The sequence below is a fragment of the Protopterus annectens genome, chromosome 17.part0, assembly GCF_019279795.1.
Source record: "Protopterus annectens isolate FY-2018-M chromosome 17.part0, PAN1.0, whole genome shotgun sequence".
NCBI lineage: Eukaryota > Metazoa > Chordata > Ceratodontiformes > Protopteridae > Protopterus > Protopterus annectens.
This window is the reverse complement of record NC_056751.1, coordinates 547042709-547059274: the sequence shown is the minus strand read 5'-3', so window position 1 is coordinate 547059274 and position 16566 is coordinate 547042709.

The window sequence follows — 16566 nt, the reverse complement described above, 5'->3', positions numbered from 1 at the left end:
GAAAGAAGTCTATGGCCCATCTATGGCATGGAGGTGCCAGGCATTTGCAGACCATTTTGAAGTCAATAAAGTGTGTGTGCATGGGCAGGCCTGAGCCTACTACTGCACTGTGGAGTTACCAGGCATTGTGCTAAATGTGTGACTCATGGACATAATAACTGCACAGCAAGGCTCCAAACAGTGTGATATAAACAGCTATACCACTACATTCACTCTCACTCTCATTCCCTGCAGTGTAGCAAGTGCTTCTCTCAAAGAATGTATCTCATTGAACTGCAAAGTAGAGAAGTATTCTATACTAGCTGTGGTAAGGGTTCACAGATCAACGGATGGAGGAAGCATGGCAGGATATTAGTAGGATTTGTTATTGTGAGTGAGAGGTGTTGCTCCACAGCAACCTACAGACAGGGGAATGGGGAGCACATGCAGTGGTGGGCTGCGCCTGTGTTAAGGAATTACATTTATCCACAGAGTCAAAGAGCATTGCTCATCTGCTGTAGAAAGAGTACATAAGTCAGTGGCAGATGGAGAGAGTGACTAGGTATGTCTATAATTTTTCATTTTTTGAGTTGGTGCTTCACTGTACTTTGCTGAGAGGAATATGAGGTACACAGCAAGGAATGAAGTGATGAATGAGAGCAAGCAGGGCACAGGTCCTGGCATCAGTAGCCCACAGCCGGTATGGATGAGAGGCATTGTGAGAGGGACTGTGTACCTTGGTAGGCATCTGTGATGGTGTTGGATGGGCTGGAATACACACTGTTCAACAGAGGTTTCAAAGCAGTGGAAGTACCTTGAGAAATTCTCCCAGAGAACAATGTGTTATTGCAGATGCTGTGAGCATAGATAGTAGTTTCTGAGCACAGACAAGACTACCTTGGCCTTCTGGAAACATGTGGTATGAGCCTTTCATGGATGTTAACACAGATGGTGGCCATAGCAGATCAGAACAACATGTCAGTTGCACAGTCACCAATATTATGTCCATGCCTTCATGATGACCAACAGCACTGCATGAGAGATGATAGCACTGGGTCGGCTTCCACCACTGAAGACCACCCTCAGTGTCATGGAAGAGTATTTGGTGTCCCTGTCTGGGGTGAGTAAAAGCATCCTGATTCCTGGTGGAGATCTGAATGTATGTATCAGATTTCTTGCACCATCCTATGTCTTTTTGGGAATGCACCAGGTTGGTATTTCCATATGTCAAAAACACATTTTAAGGGCAGTCCAGTGACATGACCTCAGGATGACCGATACTGACATATCTCCTTTACAATACATTTGGGATGGAGGCACAAAGGCAAACCAACCAAGATACATTTATTTACAGTCTGTGTATACACTATTATCTGCATTATTTTTGCAACATTGGGATGCTGGATTGGGACATATTTGCAGTGTTATACATGGGTCTTTACCTGTCTGCTTTCACAGGTGATATGACCATGGTGTGTCTCCATTGTGGAAGAGAGCATGCCTGAAGTCAATGCAGCATCAAAGTCTAATGATGATGGTGATGATGATGATGGCTGCCTAAATCTAGCACAGTCTGATGACACAGCACCACTGTTAGTAACAGTAACTGTTCAGTTCATACTACCACCCATGTCTAGAGTCACAGATGTTTTGCCTGTAGAACTAGACTCTGTCTCTTCACTGCCCATGGAAAAACAGGGCAGCCCTACACTAGGAGCACCCCTTGTCTCCTGCTTATGCATCACCACAAAGCATGGGAAGAGCTGTCAGGAGTAGTGAACCAGTGGCCATCAACATCATCATTCCAGCTCATTGCCCAGACTTGATGTCGCAATGACCATTACACAATAGATGTGCAGGGCAGTCATCCAGGCACAGGTAAATACCACTACCACTGCCATCATGGCAGAGGTGACAGATGTACTGCATGGCCTGTATGACAAAGCAGTGTCAGTGGCACAAGAGGTAGCACACTTGCCTTTGGTACAGAGGTTGTAGGTTTTATTCCCAGAGCATGCAGATGGATTAGTGACACTACACTGCAGCATAAGGAGGATGCACTCCTATGTTCTTCAGATGAGATGTTAAACTGATGTCCCATCTGCCTGAGTTGGTGATTACTCAGATGGATGTAAAAGATTCCACAGCACCTATTGATATTTGCATGTTTCAGGCATATATATATATATATATATATATATATATATATATATATATATATACATACACATTTCTATTTTTTACTATTTATCATTTTTCTTATAACATCCTCACTGTTATTCTTCCATAATTAACCCTTGCTCCTTCCTCAGCCATAATCTAATTTTTCACAATATATTTGCCAAAATCCATTTTCCATTAAACAAAATTTCATTCAGTCTTTCATTTCTAGTAACCAATATTACATAAGATAAATTCTTATCTACTGTCCTCACATATTATTTGTTCTTATAAAATGCATACAAAATCATATTCATATCTGTATTGTTTATGTCATTAATATTCTCAAAAATTTTTCTTCACTCAAATTTTTCCAGAGTTTCAGCACTCATGCTTTTTTGCCTCTTCCTCCCCACAAAATAAACAGACCCTTTCAACTTTTTTTACATGACATTATACACTGTCACTAGTAACTTAGTTATTACCAGTGTCCATAGGAAATCCTAACACTAAACTATCTTGGTATATCACTTTTTCCTGACTTTAATCACTTCTTCTAGTAAATTTTCCCATGGATTTACATAATAATATTGTTTCATCACATTATTATACCACATCCTTCTATCCTTCTCTGTATCATCAATTTTTATTTTTCATGCACATATTTTTTCTTGTTAATTTTTAATTTCTTTGTTTACATATTTTTTTTCTTAATCTTATCATCTCCCAAAACTTTTTACACTTATCCAAAACACCGTTGACAGTCCTGTACTCAAAAAACTTTTATTCGGGAAACCACAACAGTTAAGCGCTTTCATCAGCAACCGGGTTAGGCACCAGGAAGTGTGGGTTTTGTTCATAATGTTCTTACGTTTTGAACACAGACAAGATTATTATTAACCACACAGTTATTAAGTCCAAGGGTAGATTTTCTTGCAGCACTGTGGGAGTTATTTATGCAGCTTTGTGTATTAATTGCAAGGGGTTCTACTTTGGTAAAACCAACAGGCACTTTAAAGACAGGGTATACAAACATCTTAGGGCCATAAGAACCCAGAACAACACTAGTGCTTTATTCAAACACATCAATAAAAATCCCGGACATGATTTTAGATTTTGTGTCATTGCAAAAGTCCCACAGAACCCTAGGGGTGGACCATGGGAAGATTATCTTGATTTTAGAGAATTGTTTTGGCAGATTAAATTAGATGCCACTACCTTCCTTGGCTTGAACGATGCAACAAATTTAACTAGCCTACTTAAACTGCGAGCATATGAAATTTAAAGTTGTTCAATTTTTAATATATTAATTTCCTATTTTATTACCTACTGCTAATTTTAGATCAAGTTATTTTAGGGTGTAGAGTTGTTTGTGTTTATACTATGTTGTTTTTTTATGGCTATGACATTTTTTATTGCACTTGGCACTTTAAGCATATAGAACTATTTACTTGATTGTTTAATTGAATCAGGTGATGCTTTTATGCTATAAATTAAACATATTTTTTTTATTTCAGCTCTGATGAAGTCAGCCTGTGGTTGCTGATGAAAGCGCTTAACTGTTGTGGTTCCCGAATAAAAGTTTTTGAGTACAGAACTGTCAGCGTTTTTTTGGATTTCTGTCAAGTATATTTAAATATTCTCACTATTAATTAAACATTCTCTTCCTTTATCCACTTTAATACTTTATACGAGTTTAAGGAAGCAGAACGAACAACTAAGATTTAGTAACCACAATATATCTTCATCTTCATGCATATACAACATACCTCATTTTACTGGGTTTACTCTTGAACCCATATGAAAGAAAATACCAGTTGCATAATTTCCTTTCCATTCTCTTATTTCCTTCATTTTACTCTTATACATGTTTCCACATAATGCAATACAATACTCATAGTTTGTTCTTGTCTTTTTACCTCTTCTTTTACATTTTTCATTCTCTCATTATAGTAATATCTTCCTTTATTATTTTACCCAAATATGCAAGTACCTCCTCCATTCTCTCTTTTAAATAATATTTCTGTCTAAACAGTTGTGCCTTATCTTTCTTGATTATTTATATATATATATATATATATATATATATATATACATACATACATATATATATATATATATATATAGAGAGAGAGAGAGAGAGATAAAATATTCTCTAATTTATTTTGTCATAATTCATTTTCTCTTCCTTTTTTACATCATTCTGACATTGAGAAAACACTTTTAATACTTCTTTTTAAATTTAATCCTCAATTCAGACTAGATCACATAGAGGTCCTTCATAGTTATATGATAATTCTATAACTGGAATACTTTTTACTTTCCAAATTCAGCCCCAAATCTATCATTTATTCTTTTTATTTCCTTTCCTATTTAATATACTCCCTGTCTTTATCACCGTCATTCATATGGCCAAGTGATCTTGAAAAGCTGACACACCTGTGTATAACCATCTGCTACCACCCAAACCTTTGATGATACAAAATATTCAATTTCAGATCCAAGTGCCCCTTCTGTAAGTCCATTGACTTTTGTACCACATTGTTAATTTACCACATTTTATAACTTCCTGTAGTTTTTTTTTTTTACATCTTTCCATTTTTTTACATTTCCCCTTAAATTACAATTAAAGTCCCCTGCAATTATAATTTTTATGGTAACAGACATATAGTGTAATATTTGATGAAATAGATTCTCTCTTTCCTTACTAGTTTTATATATATATATATATATATATATATATATATATATATATATATATATGTATATATATATATATATATATATATATATATATATATATATATATATATATATATATATATGCATACACAACATAGCCACCACTCTCTCTCTCCTCATTTTCTCCTCCATATTTTTTCTACTTCTACAGTATCTTCTTCACTTATATCACCCTCTCTCCCAACCTCTTGTTGTCCTTCCTTGTGTATTTTTTCTTCTCTTTCCATTTCTTTTTCAGTACTTACTATTTGCTCTTGACAGTCCATCCAAAAATGTCCCTTTTTGCACAATCTGCATTCAGGCACACACACACCTTCTTGCTGTATGTCTTTTCTTCTCTCATTGGTGACATTGTACCCTGTCACACTCATTAATGAAATAAGAAAAGTCCCTACGAAAAAAAATGTCAGAGCAGGGACGTGAAGAGGTATTTTCTCTCATACAAAGTAATCACCACCATACCGAATCCTCCCTGATGAGGGGCTGTTCAATTGGATGGTGTTTGAATACTGATGTGCTTGGTTAGGCTACTTTTCTCAAGGAATTGCAACTTAATCTTATTTCAGACTGCTGCATATGTGTTAAAGTAGAAGGCAGTTTGTTCTGTAACTTCAGTCCTGAGGTAACAACTTGATTGTATTCTGAAGAAGTTGTGAGGTGAATGCCAATGGAAGTGGTCAATAAAGTGTTTTAATGGATCGACCAGAGTGTTTCCTTGCTTCTATATGTACAAATATATAAATATACAAATATGTTTACACATATTCATAATTTCAAAACAACAGGAACTGCAGGTTGCTGAATAATCCACAGTAGGAAAGGATTCTAACAAAGGCAATTTATTAAACCCAGGACAATGCAGTAGTTAGCACTTTCATCTTAGTTCAATGAATAAAACTTCTTCAGACAAAATAATTTCTCAAAACACTGCCTTAAATACATTAATTGATTAATTAATTAAATCACATGGTAAGAAACTAATTTCAAAAGTTAAAGCAACAATATCTAATAATAAATAGAAGAAAAAATGCAGAACACTATAAAATTAATAAAAGAATAGATAAATAAATTACCCATGGTAAATAAACTATAGAAATACCCTGAAAAGTTGTGATAATGTATATAATGCATTTTTTTATGAACATAATTTATTTTATTTATGAACATAATAGGTTTTTACAATTACAACTTTTTTACAATCACAACTTTTCAGGGTATTTCTATAGTTTATTTATTGGGGGTAATTTATTTATCTATTGTTTTATTAATTTTATGGTGTTCTGCATTTTTTCTTCTTTTTATTATTGAATATTGTGGCTTTAACTTTTGAAATTAGTTTTTTACCATGTGATTTAATTAATTAATAAAGTCACGTATTTAAGGCAGTGTTTTGAGCAATTATTTTGTCTGAAGAAGTTTTATTCATTGAAATAAGATGAAAGCATTAACAACTACATTGTCCTGAGTTTAATAAATTACCTTTGTTGGAATCCTTTCCTATTGTGGATTATTCAGCAGCCTGCAGTTCTTGTTGTTTTGCACTGGTTTTGTTTGATTTTTCATTAGTTTGTCCTGTGGTACATATTCCTAATTTCCTTTACAATACTTTTACATTTTCATCATTATTAGACCTTCACTCCCTTTTCCATAGCCACCATCTCATTTTAATATTGCTGCTAAAATCCATTTACAATTAAACATAATTTCCTTTATTCTTTCATTCCATATAACACATATAACATAAAATAACATTTTATTTAAAATACCCATATTTAATCATATCCATATTTATTTTTATCCACTTCTTTTATATCTTTCAAAAATGTTCTTTATAAAATTTCCCCATAACTTTTTTACTTGTTTTACATTTCAAAAGCACATGTTCTGCAGTTTTTTCTTCTTGACAATGTAAGCACATTCACTTTTATTTTCATATGGCATATTTTCTTTTACTGGAAATTTATCTATTGCCAGTCTTTAAAAAAATCTTGATATTCTTCTTTCTGATTATACCATTTGCTTCTTATTTTTATAGCTTTAATGTGTTTTCATCTGTTAGATTTTCTCATGATTTTATATAATAATGTTTTATCATTACATTCTTATACCTTACTTTTCTATCTTTTTCTACATCATCAATTTTTATTTTCCACAAAAATATATACATATATTTTTTTTCTTGGTAACATTTTAAGTTGTCATTTATACGCTTTTTTCTCTTTTACTCTTTCTTACCATCCCCCCAAATGTATTATACTTATATTTAGTTTTACTACTAATCTGTCATATTTTTTCATTTATCCACTTTACAATTTGTGACATTTAATGAAGCAGCATGGACCACTGAGTTATTTAACCCTAAACCTTCTTTTTATTCATTTACATACAAAACTTCTCTTTTTACTGGGTTCAATCTAGAACCTCATATAAATGAAAAAAATACCTGCAGTAATTCCTTTTCAAATACTGTTGGCAGCATAAATACATTTGCTAAGTATGCTGTTTTCCCATCAGTATGGAATTTATTAAATAAGCTTTTTTTTCTGGATGATAATTTATATGTTCTCCAGAAAAGATGGGATTGTTTTATGTACTCTGTTGTTTTCCCCATTGAATTCTACTTACATCTTTATTCCCAAATTTTATAGTTAACACAGAAATGTCATTCTTTGTAAAATATATACAACATAGCTTTGTTATATCACCATGCCTTTACTTTACTCTTTATTTGAAATCATCCCTATCACATCTAGATAGTCATTTGTACACATTATTACTCCATTTATGTTTTGTTTTTGCAGTTGTAATGTAATCTGCATATGTTAACAGAACTGGAATTCTTAATCCTTCAGGTATTATATACCCTGGTTCCTTCCTTTTGTAATTTATTTCACATAGTATCATATTCATAACTAATGCAAAGAATATACAGCTCATTGGACATTCCTGTCTTACACTACTCTTCATATGTACCTCCTGGCTTAATCAGTCATTTACAATTATTTTACTTTATTACTATACACTGACAAACATAATTTTCTAACTTTCTCACTTATATTATATGCTTTCATTATTGCCCATAAGATTTCATGCCCTTTTGTGTCAAGTGCTTTATTAAGGTCTCCTATCATGATTTTCACTTCTTCTCTTCATTATATATTCCCCAAAATCTCTATTATTAATAATTCTTTGACAACCCTTCCCTTTATACTTTAACTATCTATCTATCTATCTATCTATCTATCTATCTATCTATCTATCTATCTATCTGTCTATCTATGTATAACTATCTTCTTTAATATTTTCCATTTTCATTTCAAATCTCTTTTGTATTATTTCATAAAGGTCTTATAATCATTATTATTCAATATTATTGGTCTCCAGTTTTTTAATTGTTTTCTATCTTCCTTCGTTCATATGAATTTTAGTATTCCACTACAAAATTCTTTATACATAACATTTTCACTTAACCATTCCTTCAGAATCCTTAAAAATATTTTTTTCTTTGCTGATCCCTTAAATTTTTATACATTTCATAGTCTATACCATCTGGTCCTGTGCCGAATTTATATTTACTTGTCCAAAGACTTTATCTAGCTTGTGTAAAGAACTCTCCTTTTCCAAATCTATAGTATCTTTTTCTACTATTTTTTTTTTTACTTTCCAAGTTTTATTCACTAACTCTTTATTTTTTCTTTAAACATTACTTTTATATATTGTACTATGCTAGTCATAATATTTTCCTGAGTTCTTTCTATTTCTTCTTTTTCATTTTTTATTTCTCTCATTATACCACCATCTTCCCTTACTAATCTCCTTAAATTACTCAATACTTCTTCTCTTATTTTTTGTGAAAATATCTTTGCTTATATAGCAATTCTTGTATTTTTTCTTGCTTTCTTTCATTTAATTCTTTTTCTTTGACAAAATACTTTCTGTCATTACGTTCTAAACCTTCCAATGCATCGTTATATGTTATTTTATAGTTTTCTATAGGGTGGACTTCCTATTGCCCATCCACTCATCAACATTTCTCTTAAAGAGGGCCAGCGAAGTGCTCTGCTTGACATGAATGGGAAGTTATTTCCAGAGTATGGGAAGTCTCTGGGTTAGGAACCTGTCCCTCCAGCATATTCTGTTTATTATGATAATGAGGTTAAGTTGCCTGGAGTGTGTGGCACTGAGGGATTGGGATTTCTTTAGGTGTAGCATATCTAGAAGCTCTGGGTCAGACATGGCTTTGTAGATCAAGCAGAGATCACCTCTAAGTAGGCAATAAGAGACAGAGTATAGTTGGAGTTTTTTGAGTCTGTCCATATAGGGCATGTGCCTAAGGCTAAGATCTTCTTAGTGATGTATTTTTTGGTGGCCTTTCTAGTTGTTGTAGGTGTCTAGTGAGGTATATATCAGATATGGCATTGTATTCTATAATAGGTCTATTGAGGGATGATTAGAGAGGGATTATGATCTCTTTCTTCCTGGATGAGAAACCTTTTGTAATGAGATGTGCCACATAGAAGGACTTTCTGACTACAGTGGCAAGGTGGTTATCACAGGAGAGGTTGCTGTCAACCTGTGTCCCCAGGTCTCTTATCACACCTTTGGTGTTTAGTGGACTACCGCATATGTGGTAGTTCATGGGCACCGAATTTTTCCCAAAGAGAATGACAATGCATTTTTAGGCATTAACCTTAAGGCCATGGTTTTGGCACCAGTTGTTCTTGTCAGTGAGGCCATTTTGTAGAATGTCTACATCAGTTGGAGAATCAGTAATTTCTCCCAGTTTGCAATCATCTATGAATTTGGTCAGCCAGAGTCCTTTTGTGCTGGCTTGAACTTCAGAGAAGTAGATGCCAAACTGGAGAGGACCTATGAGCGATCTCTTTGTGACACCACTTGTAACTGGTCGGTAGTCAGATTTGGAGTCCGCTACTTTCACAGTGTGGGTTCTATCAGTGACCCAGTTGGCAACCCATCTTATTACATAGGGTTTTTTTCTTAGTTTAGTGAGTCTGTCTATGACTCCTGAGTGAGGGATGGTGTTGAAGGCCTTGGCAAGATCTAGGTAGGCTGTGTGAACTACCTTGCCATCATCCACAGCTCTGGTGACAGACTCAAAGAAGTCTATCAGGTTGAGCAAGCATGATCTACCTTTCACAAACACATACTGCATGGCGTCCAGAGTTTGGAGATTCCCTATGTCCTTATTTATAAGGTCTATGATGATGCACACCATAGCCTTACATATAAGACTCATCAGGCTAATGGGGCAATAGTTCCCAGGGTTTGTAGTTGCTCCCCCTTTGTGGAGTGGGATGACCATAGTAGTGCGCCATTCGGTAGCAGCAAAGCCTGAAATGAGGCTATGATTAAACAGGGTACTCAGGTGTGGTGCCAGTTCACTTTGTAATTCATGTAGAACACAGCCAGGAATATTGTCAGGTCCATGGAAGCTGTATTCTTGGCTTTGGACAGTGCAGTTTTTAACTGTGTAGCCATGATAATAGGGACCTGGCATTCCGCAGGTATTGTGATAGGCCCTTTAGGGGGTGAAAGGGGGTAACATTAGCACTGAACCTGTCAGCCAATATGTTGGCAATATCAGTTGGTTCTCTATATGTATTGCTATTATGCTGTAACTCAGAGCAGATCTGAGTTTTGGCATGTAGATTCTTGACATAACTATAGAATGCCTTGTGGTTGTCTTTAGAATTTGCAGCAATTTTGTTTTCATAACAGGTTTTATAGGATTTGATGAGGGTTCTCAGTTTTTTGCTGAGGCTAACAAGGGAGTTTTTCCAGTCATGGGACTTCACCCTTTTCTACAACAGTTTTTTCCTTCTGTTGTAGAGTTTGTTTATGGTGGGGGACCACCAGATTGGCTTCCTTTTTTGGAGGACAGTGTCTTGGTTCAGTTTGGTATAGACTGTTCAATGCACTTGTGTATGTGCTCATACAGTGCATTGGTGTATGATTCAGCAGTTATGCATCTATTTTCCATTTGCATGGGTGTCGTGAAGTTAGCCACTTCTGTTTTTAGAAGCCCAAAATTGGCTTTGGAGAAGTTTTTATGGTGGTTTCCTTTAGGGGGTGAGGGTGGGAAGTGGATATCCATGGTGATTAGCTTGTGGTCAGGTCTGACCAGGGAGGATTTGATTACTGTATAGAGCAATGGTCACCCATGTTAGTAATGACCAGATCAAGGATGTTTCTACCCCTGGTGGGGGTAAGAATGAGTTGTTCCAGGTCACTGGAATTAATGAATTCCAGAAAACGTTGAGCAAGTGTGTTGGTACATGAGTAATTTTTCCATTTAATGGAGGGGTAGTTAAAGTCTCCCAGTATAAGGGTATTGGGTTGTACCCTAATATTTCCAGTGTGTTTAGGAATGTGGAGTGGGAGTCTTGGGACATGGTGGGGATCTATAGTAGGCTACAACCTGGATTGCAGTTTTACCCAGTGTTAGTTGTACCTGAAGTATCTCTGATGATTTATGTTGGGCTACTAGTCTGGAGTAGTGCATATCCTTTATGGATATGGAGACACCACCGTCTTTAATGCTTCAGTCCAGGTTTAAGGGCTGAAAGGTGTGGTATGAATTATAGCCTGGTAGTGCTGGGGTGCTCTCTGGAGCCTTCAACCAGGTCTCAGTTACTGCACAGATGTCAATGTTCTCCATTTTAAGGAGTGCTTCGAGCAAGTGCATTTTGAGATTTAGACTTCTAGTGTTGAGTAGCATAACCCTCAGATTTCATTTACTTGTAGCTGTTATGGTGGTAATTTTGTCTTTAGGACATTGCCTAAAAAGGCACTAGAGGGGTGGCAAGAGCCTTGGCCAGTCCCTGGGGTGACAGGTGCAGGCCATCTCTGGTGAAGCATCAAGGTCTGTCGATCATGTCATCTCAGGCAGACAGATACTGAATCCCGTTAGAATGACACCAGAAACTTAGACAATTGTTGAAGTCAAGTCTTTTTCTGTTTGTACTGTGGTATCATTCTGGGTGACGGTAGGATGCTACTCAGAGGTAGGGTCATACCTGCCTGGGCTACAAGATCAAATAGCTCCTCTATGTCTCTTTCCATGTAGTCCAGGAAGGTACGTCTCAGATCATTCACACCAACATGGACAATGATAGAGTCATATTTGTAGCTGTTGTGAAGTGACCTAAGTGCGTGCATTATGTGGTGGATCCTGGCATCTGACAGGCAGCTGACCGTAACTTTCTCCTTATTCAACCTAGTGAGTGGGACATCAGTGTGCCTTACTATTGAGTCACCTATGATTAGTGTATTGGGTAAATTGTTTTGACTTATGGGCTTTGGTTGAGTGACACACTGTTTATGTGAGCTATATTTCTCATGGTTTGTGCTGTGATGTGGAGGTTGTTTGCATTTATGCCTCAGAGGTCTCTGTTGTTTGGGCAGATTTTTATTGAGAGCCTCCACAAACGTAGGTGTGTTTTTTGTGTTACTATGTGAGGGTCGTGGTGGTGTATGTTCTGGAGGGCTATGTGTTGAATGTGGTCTCCTCTTGACTGGCTAATTCAGTCTTGGCTGGAGAGTGCTTGGCTTTCAATTTGGCTATATATGTGCATCTCTCACAAGTCATAGTGTTGAGAGGTAAGAGGAAAGGGTTGTCTGTGTACATGAGGCAGTTGCTACACTGCCTCAGGATGCCCAATTTCGCCAGGTTGACAGGAGAAAACACAGGGAACTGAACATTAGACATGCCTGGATATAAGCTCACTATATTAAGTACTGAAGCCTTTTACAGGAAAAATGTCACTCAAAGTGTCTTAGTCTGTACAGAGCACTGCCAAACACTCAAGGGGAAACCAATACATGGCCCCTGAAAATTTAAATGTATTAAAATGAGTTACTGAAAATGTAATATATCCAATGGCATTGACTTGAATGGCTAGGACTGTAGTGACCAATCCTGTCAATATTGAATGAGTCTGAAAATCTGATGACCACTTTTCTGGATTTATAATATTTATTGTTAATTCCATTTATAAGATGGGCAGTACTTTCTTACCCAAAATACCTTGGTATTTTTAAAGATGGAAAGAGTTGTGTTGGAGGTGCAAGCTCCTTTACAAGTGTAATTAACAGAAAGTACAGCTTCTGGCAAGTTAGGCAGCTATGACCTATCCTGGTATGCTTAAATAGAAGGAATACAAGTTATTAACACCAGACGATATATTACATTGACACCAACTTATTACAGTTAATCAATTAATTAATTTATACTTTGTTAACTGGTATTTCTGACTAAGCAATTTTCATTTTTAATGGTGGCACATGAAAATGGTGTAATTCAAACCAATGAGAAGTATATAGAATCCTAAGTTCAAAGGCTTTTTCAGTGAAGTGCATAATAAAGTAGAAATATTACCAGATTATTACACACTAATATCATAAGTTTTGCAGTTACTCATGCAATCTAGACTAGCACTTATCCAACTATACTAAGATGCATATACCGGGTCTATATTATAACATCAAAGTCTTACAACTTCGAATGTTATAATATCGAACCCATTTGATCGAAACACCAGAAAACCGAACAGTCAGAATAGTGAATTTTTTCCTAGGGAAAACATTTGCTGTCCCGACAAACCTACACACAACACAAGCACACCAAAATAAATAATCCACAGATATACACTTCACAAAACCCTACACTAAACCATACATACACCACTAGCTATCTACTTACCTTAACCCAACCCTAACCCTAAGGTCCCTAACTATCACACACTCACCTTACCCACTCCCTAACCCTAAAGTCCCTATCGCTCACTCACCTTACCCGCTCCCTAACCCTAAAGTCCCTATCGCACACTCACCTTACCCGCTCACTAACCCTAAGGTCCCTATTGCACATTCACCTTCGTTCACACACTTACCTTAACCCGGTCGTAACCTTCGCTCCACAGTTGAGGAAATAGCGAAGCTGCAGAAATGGCCCACCGAATACTTTCCCTAGGAAAGTATCAGGTGTTCTGCAGCTTCGCTATTTCAAGCGTTCGCTAAATTGGGTTCGATAGGAGTAACAGTCCACTCTGGAATAAACAGTCATAATGCAGCACTTATTACTACATCTATAGTTACTTGTACATAATTTAGACCTAAGAGCATAGGATACAATCTGTACTAAGCAGTCAGTATTAGTGGTACAGTAATAAAAGAATATGTATAAGCTAAGATACATCTGCTTAAAATAACCAATAGACTTGGAAACCCGTATACTTCCAGAAGCTCCAAATATGTTTCCTGCTTCTAAGTTAAGATGCAACTAAAGGAATAGCAAAGCAATCATGCAGCCTTTGTAAATTCACAGATACAACAGACTGACACTGATAATATGTTAAAAGGAATTTGTGAATATTACTAGACCAAGTTTGTTTTTCCTTTTTAGTGACGATGCATTATTTGTTTATTATGAATCTTTTAACTAAGATAGAGTGCCTATTTCACTGGAAATATTTCAGCCTCAGTCTAAAGGTAAACACAATAGCTATATGACTATATACAGAGATAATGACAAAATGCAGTATATAAATTAGTATATACAAAGTGATTTAAAACTGTCATTGATTGCTTAAATGTTTTTTAAACAACAAGTGAAGTAGGTGAATTTATTGACAGTTGTCTATGTTGTACATGATCTGTAATCAGCTTATATTTTCTAGAATAAAGCACTTTTTTATCTGAGAAAATAGAAGGTATCAACTCTAGAAATGTGATGAATTATGCTGCAGTGGGAATATATGAACCTATATCACTTTGTGCAATATGATTTTTTTTAACTGCACAAAATGTAAAAGTAAAGTACCATTAAAGTAACTGCAAAAATGCAGGTAAAATGGTTTATTTCCTTAAAAAATGCTATTTAAAATAACTAGGAGTTAAGGATTTCATAAAATGGACAAGAAGTTGTCAGCAAATGTTGCTTTTCCTGACAACTTCCTGAATTTTTATGACTTTGTGAAATGTTTTTTTAATGCACAAAATGCAAAAAAAAAATTAAACTAACTTTAAAGCAACTGCACAAATGCAGGTAAAACAGTTTAATTTCTAAATATGAACTAAGAATTATATAAAATACACAAGAAGTATTCATCAAGGGTGGCTTTTCTGACAACATCCTTAATTTCTATCAAGAAAAATACCTCAGAGATAAAAACCCAAAGAGTAAAACCTATGACTACTACTCTTTCCCCTCCTATTTATGAGAAATTTTCTATACAACTGCACTTCTTATGGACAGTAACATTAAAATGTTTCCAGCAGAGGTACCACAATACAGATATACAAATTCGTGACCTTGGTACATTGAAGAAAATTATCTGTTACTGTGGAAATATAATGTACAATAATAACCCCCTGCTTCATTAACCTGAATAGAATTGGTCACAGAATTATCACATACAAGCACCACCATTCCTTTCCACAGCTCTCTGATCCAAGTTTTGCACTACGACTATTTAATTTCCAGAACTCTAACTGAAGGTTTTGTTAATCTTTGAGCTTAGCATATGTTTCTGTTTTATGAGGTTTTCTTTTCAGACTGCTGGCAGTACTTAATTACAAATGTAAGAACAAGGCAGACAATTTTTCAACATTCAGTTATCGTGAAGGCTCACAGATCTATTTACCTCTTCATTTGACATCTTTCCAACAAGACAGCAAGCATGAACATTTCTCTGCATCCATTAAATGAGATGCACAGTAAAACCAGCACTATTCTAAAACTCCATTTACACTGGGTCTAGTGTCCATCACAATCCCCATTTTAAATTTAACTGTCAGTGTGTTTACTTCCATGTCAGATGAGGAAGTTAATTCCATATTCAGTGGTGTCTCCAGATTTACTTCTGTTTCAAAAACTCGGTTTGGTATGGAGCTTTAGAATATATATGCCAACATAAAGTATACTGCTTCAGAAACTAATGTAAATATTGTGTGTTGCACTCTCTGCTTGGTTACTAGAATGTTCATGTACAGTTTTTTTTCTATGTAAAAAATCTGAACTATGCTGCTATTGCTTACTTTTCTGCCTTTTTATTTCTGAAATGGTTTGTACTTCATCAAGGGTGAGCCTGATATTGGTCAGTATTGATCACTGTATTATCCTGATAAATAAAAATCAATAAATAAATGCATATATACAGACATACATACTGCTACTGGAAGGGCAAGGCGCCTAGAAACTTAATCTCTAAAATGAAGATACTTTATTTGTATTATGCTAGTAATATCTCAAGAACCGAGCATATGTATCACATATGTTGTTTTACATTAAGAAGGTTTGTGGTCTGCACTGTTGTGGCAGGACAGATAGCTTACATCCTTCTAAGTTGGGAACTGCTGATTGAAGGCTCAGTGTCTGCTATTCTAAAAGTGTATTAGTTCTGGTTTAATCACTTGGGCTTCAGGCCAGTTATTTTACATTAATAAGGTTTGTGGTCTGCACTCTTGTGGGAGGACAGGCTGGACTCTGCCCTTCTGAGCTGGGAATTTCTGGTTAAAGGCTTATAGTGCCTGAATATTTGAACTGTTTCTTACTGAAATTGGTGCACCTTGTTTGCTGTAGCATAGACTAGATACAGGCCTGCTGAATCTAGCTTTGTTTATATAACTTGAGCACTAATCCAGGCCTTCTTAAAAGTATTCAAT